The sequence below is a fragment of the Gallus gallus genome, chromosome 2, assembly GCF_016699485.2.
Source record: "Gallus gallus isolate bGalGal1 chromosome 2, bGalGal1.mat.broiler.GRCg7b, whole genome shotgun sequence".
Taxonomy (NCBI): domain Eukaryota; kingdom Metazoa; phylum Chordata; class Aves; order Galliformes; family Phasianidae; genus Gallus; species Gallus gallus.
The window spans coordinates 44,409,087-44,415,441 of NC_052533.1; positions in this window are offsets into that span (position 1 = coordinate 44,409,087).

Sequence of the window (6,355 nt, forward strand, 5' to 3'; positions counted from 1 at the left end):
GGGGCCTCACAAGAGCAGAGCAGAGGGAGACAGTCATCTCCCTCACCCTGCCAGTCTCGCTGCTTTTCATCCAGCCCAGAATACAGTTGGCTTTCTGGGCTGCATGTGCACACTGCCAGCTCACGTTGAGCTCATCAACCAACACCTCCAAGTCCTTCTCAGGGCTGCTCTCAGGCCGTTCTCCCAGCCAGTATTTGTGTATGGGAATACCCCAATACAGCTGCAGGGCCCTGCACTTGGCCTTGTTGAACTTGATGAGGTTAGTACTGGCCCACCTCCAAAGAATGTTCAAGGTCATTCTGGTTGGCATCTTCCCCTCATGTGTTGACCTTCAGCAATTAATTTGTTGAAGTCAGTGGGCAGATCATTTTATTCTCAAACTGAAAATCTGTTGAGACTCTTTTAGCTTCAGGAAATTTGCCTAGCTTCACTTGTAGCTGTAAGACCATGTTTTGGCATAGCATTTACAGAGGAAGTATCTGGTTTTCTTGTTACACACAAGTTTGTTACATCATTTTGTTTTTGTTTTTTTGTTGTTGTTGTTGTTGTTTGTTTTATGTAGCTATTTAACTTTGCTTTTAAAATTTAAAAGCAATTAACTGTAAACCATCACTTGAGATATGTGTGTTATAATACCCTGCTGGGGTAACTTCTCCAATTTGTTGCATGAATAACAGAATATCCCAACCCACATGGATCACCAAGTCCAACCCCTGGCTCCACACAGGACCACCCAAAATCCAAACCCTATGTCAGAGTGCTGCCCAAACACTCCCTGAACTCTGGCACTTGGGGCCGTGCCCACTGCCCTGGGCGGCCTGTTCCATGCCTACCACCCTCTGGTGCAGAACCTTTTCCTAACACCACAACTGTGTAGTAAATGAATTGCAAACAATGTGCCAAGCAACCCTTCAGAATGTTGTTGAGCTAAGGAAAACTAAGGCAGTTGTGTTGTGTTTCTGGTACCAGGCGACCCCAATGTGCCCCTTTTTTTTCTGGGTGCTTCTAGTGTTTTGCTTTCATGCCTTGTGTAGATGCAGGAGGTAATAGTGATTACTAAGCTTCCAATGGACTAAAAGAGGGAAGGTGTCCTTTCTCAGCTGCTTCACATCTTTTCTCCATTTGGCTCCTGCTTTTTCAGGAAGGCCACTGGGCAGATTAGAACTTTAGAGAGTTGCTTGTCAATTCTTTCCCTCTAGACCCTTCAACATCTTTGTAGCCCTCCTTTGGATGATCTTTAACTGTTTTATGTCTTTCTTATATTGTAGTGCTCAAAACTGCACACAGTGCTCCAAGTGAGGCCTCGCCAGTACAGAGCAGAACAGAAATTCCTCGAGTTATCTTGTTTGAGGCATAAACCTTTCAGAAGAAAGCTTACTGCTCTAGAGGCCTCTTTTGTCTCTGTGCTTTCCAACCTGCATGGAACAGCTCCAGATTTCCTTCTTGGGAACTGTACTACTGAATTTAAAATCATATGCCCACATAGCTTCATCTTTGACACACTAGCTTTTGAATCCAGATACCCTGACACTAGAGGACATGGAGCTGGTCAGGGCAGGTATATCCATCTATATTATTTATTTATTTTTCTTATTTACCAAACTGACTTAGTAGTTCTGCTCTGACTCTTTGTTTTTGTGGTCTTGAAGGTGTTTAGGGTACCTTGGTGTTGTACTGTAGTACTTGTAGTGCACTGACTTGCATTCTGTCAGTAGGTACCACAGTGCAATACCAAGGTACCCTAAAGACTTTCAAGAGGAGTACCCGTATTTCACATTGCTAGGCCTGAGGGTCTGAGGTCTTCCATGACAATGTACCTTGTATGGAAATAGCATGTTTTCAGAAAGCTTCTAAACCAACTTTTCTTTTTAATGAAGCAAGGGGAATACACAACAGTAGGCCTGAGACAGCAGGACAGTTACAAGATCCCTCTGCTTTGCTGTGCAGTTCCAGTTAAACAACTTCTTTCCAGTTAAACAACTCTCCTTTAATCTCCTTTTAATATTAAAATATATATACATGCATCATAAGTGGCAAATTATTGTAATATTATTGTTCTAACAGTAAAACACTGAGCACTAGAGTTAACCTGTTTAGCAATTCATTTGCCTGCAATGATTTGCACTGAGGATACATTCAGTGCCCATGAACCCTACCTTTTCCTTTTTTGTCAAACCATTATTTAACCATTGCAAGTCCCTCAGGTGTTATCAATTTTCTTGTAAGCTTGTGATTCTGTATTTAGGGCTTCCTTAGATGATCTTTTTTCATGTTGAGTCATTCGCTCAGCTCTCCAGCTTACAGCTGAAATCCCTTGCCATTGAGCATTCTCAGGTGGGAATATCATGATTTACCAAAATGTCCATTAGGTGATGATTTATTTTTCTTAAGCCTACATTAAGTCTGATATGCTTTACCATTCTGTTTAACTTGAGGAGGCAACTAATACTCTAGCAGCCTTCTAAAATGGCACTTTTTCACATTGTTCAAGTGTCTGTGGATTTTTTCTGGCTTTCTTAATTTCCACTCCGTATGGTCCCAAGCCAGTTCAATCTTAATAAGTACAAGTAGTTCTCAAACTCCTGTTCTTTTCTAATGAGAAATAGCTCCTCTTCCAGTTATTCGGTATTTACTGTGGCTTTTTTCAGCATTCTCAGGTTCTTTCAACTGATTTTTCTTTCGCTGCTGCTATTGTTAAATGCCAACATTTACATGTGACTGCAATAAACTGGTGTCTTTTCCTCCACTTCTCTGATCCTGCCAGCTCTTCTTGGGAGGCTGTGGGAGCATGGGTCTTTCCCCCCTTCTGCCACCCCAAATTCTTGCCGTTGGGAGTTGCCTGCCTCCAATGTTAGCAGCTTCTGCATAATTGGGGAGGATATTTACATTCCATCACCCTTTCTTATTTTGACAAGGTCTACGATATAACACTGGAGCCATCATTCTGTTGAAGCCATCATGTTTTTGTGACTGGCTGCAGCACTGGTACCATGCGTCTAGTGACCCTGGAGATGAAACTCCTATCAACTTCAACAGCAGTATTGCTTGTTGTGGAGCAGTAGCCTTATTCTTTTTGATAGTATCTCACAGCAGGAGAGTAACAAAGTTAGCTGTTTCTATAGCTGCTCTTAGTCTCTGATCCTCCCTTGCTGCCTACAATCAAGTGCATAATAACTTTGCCATGTACTTAGCATGTAATCATGTAATTCAGACAGCAGTTATAGGTGACTGGTGGATGAAGTGCACCTGCTGGCAGCACGAGGGCCTGTACACAGACCTGTACTTCATCTTCTGCAGAATGGGGTCCTGCACGATGGGGAAATTCTTGAAAGTTTGGAATTCATTCAGGTCACACATGTTGGTGCTCTCAAGTAGATATTTGGTTATGCAATGAACTAGCTTGCTGGCTCTCCGAACAATTTTTGTGTAGGAAAACAAAAGCATGGGCATGGGAAGAAAATTACATATTGGAAATCAGTGTATCTGACAGACTGTGCTAGTATGTAATATTTTTCAAATTAATACCTGATTTTACTGATACTAATTCTGCATATCTTACTGGATTCTTACCAGTTCATCATCATAAATATTAATATTAAAATGAAAAACATTAGTAGTGATTTTACTCAAGTCTAGCTCAGTTATGTTCCCAGAAGACAGCATCACAGACTCCATACTTGCTGTGTCTTGGTGGCTCCCATGTCCAATAGCCAGCGTTAAATAACAAAATACCTTTAGGATGTTCAATTCTGACAAATTCCACAGGAATTCAAATACCGTGCTGGGCTTTTTCATTCACAGTAATGATTCTGCAAGCAGAACTTCATTAATTCTGTTGACAATGAATGTGCCAAAAGAGAATTCAAATCGCTCCATTTTCCAGAGCTTTACCACTTCGGAATACTAAGATATAAACTCAAAAGTTAGTCGGATGCTGTTCTCAGTTCAAGTGCAAAACCTATCTTATGTAAATCCTTGGTTGGATTTTTTTCACACGTACCAGAATAAGTTCTAGATCGCATTAAAGGTTTGTCTCTAAAAAACAACCTGTTCCTCTGAAAATCAATTAGCAGGTCCTGCTTTACAAAGGTTTTTCCCAATATATTGTTGCAATATATACGTATTCTATCTCACCACATTATTTACTGTTCGTTATTGGTCTGTACGGACAGTGAAGGCAGTCGGAGAAAATCTTTCATTTTCTAAAGTCTTCCTTAAAAATGGTTTAAATAGCATGCAAATTTTACGGCTCTGAAAACGAAGTTGTGATTAGACAAAGATTTGTTGGATTATAAAAGTACAAGTGTTTATTATGGCTGGTACTGAGAATAAACAGTTGCCTGCATATGCCAGCTACTATGGAAATATGTTTTTAAGTTCTAATGTGAGCTGTAAACCAAAGCTACTTCAGTTTAAAAAAATCAATACTTAAACTGTGGGGAGAAGTAGTTGGTGCCAGAGAAAACATTCCCATTTAATAATGTTTGAACATAGAGCTGTGATGCAGTTTGTAGCAAGGCAGTGAGAAAAACCCACAACTAATCCTTCATTGCAGCTGTCTGAACTTTTGGTTGTCTGCCATACTTTAAACAGCAACTTCTTTTTTCTGGTGACTCAAGACTTGAATGACCCAGTGTGGAGAGTTTAAGCTATACAAAAAAAAAAAAAAAAGAGAGAGAGAGAGAAGTTGAGTAAGAAATAGCCAAAGTAAGTTGGGTTGCACACCCCAGCAAACCAACGCTTTGTATCTTAAGTCCTCTTCAGTGCTTAGAAAAAATATATATATATTAAAATAAATAGATAGCTTTATTTATTTATTTATTTTTGGCAAGGAAAAATTCCGTGGTTTAGACACCCATCTCTCCTCCCGCCTCTCTTCTCTCTCCTTACGGTACTGATGATGTATGGAAACTGAATTCTGTGGAGAATTCTGACCTTTTTTTTTTTTTTTCTCTTAAGTTTATAAATGCGAACTTATTTGTTGGTAGGGGAAAAAAAAACTGTCTAAGTTTTCTTCTTTGATTATTTTTAACTTTTTCTTCCCTTTGATGTAGCTTTTGGGAAGACCTTTTAAGCAGCGTGAAGTAACAAATACGCTCTTTCACTGATCACTTCTGCAAAGTAATGGAACTTTGCTACTTTCAAATGGAAGTACAGGAGTCAGAGCAGCAGCATTATGTGACTACTAACTATAGAGAAAAACAGGGCTTTCTGCCTTTATCCCTTTCTTATTATCACTTATCTGAAAAGGCATTAAACATTTGTGTATCATCCTGAACTGGTGACAACCCTGTAGTCCAATGTGTCTTACAACTACCAGAACATTTCTTGCTATGACTAATTTTTAAAATGGTCATTCATGGCTATATGTGATGATATTTCACAGCTGGTATTTTGTTATATGTCCAGTGATTTGTAGTGTTAAGATAGAAAAAACTGTGAATTCTTTTCACTGAAGAAAAACATCAATCTGTGCTGTCTTTATGCCTGCAGCAGCAAATCCTCAACGTAATAACTTTTGAAGTACAACATGCAATAAACCATATCTTATCACCTAGCTGGCAAACACAATCACAATCATGGAGATAAAGGAAAGGGTTTCACGTTGAAATACTGAACATCAATTAACTTGTGATTCTGATCTTTCTGTATAAAGAGGAGCAAACATCTGTTGGCTTCAAGGGCTCAAACCCCAAAATGCTGCCTGAGAAAGGTAGAAAATAATAGTCTTAATGCCTGCACTCTGGAGAGTGTGTTGTAACAAGTGGCTTCCCTACAAGAGGATTATACACGCTTTTCATCATAGGACAACACATTGATCTCTTAATGAGAGTTATCCTCAGAATAATCACGTCTGATATTTCCCCCTGTGATTTTTCCCTTCCTAAATTCAACCAACACCCAGCACTTTTAGCTCTAACTACCTGTACAGGGTAATTCTCCCCTGTATTCTGGCATTACCATCTTCTGATTTTGTATTTACTGTGCTGTACTGTGTTGTTTTTTTTTTGTTTGTTTGTTTTTTCCATCTCTTCTATCTTTGATAAGCCAAGTTACGCACATAAAAACCTAATGTATCACTCATGGACCATTCATCCCTCTTTTTGTTCATTTTCCCAAACTCCGTGCGTCATTCTTGTCAAATAAAAACTGTGAGTACAAGCAGATGCTGCTGTGCAGGAGTAGATGCTTTTCTGAGCACAACTGGGCTGGCAGTTGAAGCTGAATGCTTTTCAGCTAACTTTTTAATATCAGAATGTCATCTACAAGAATTACCCGAGTGATAGACTTATCTTTTCTTCAGAAACGTGGATAAACTGGATGATTCACACAAGAACACACACAGCCATTTTCT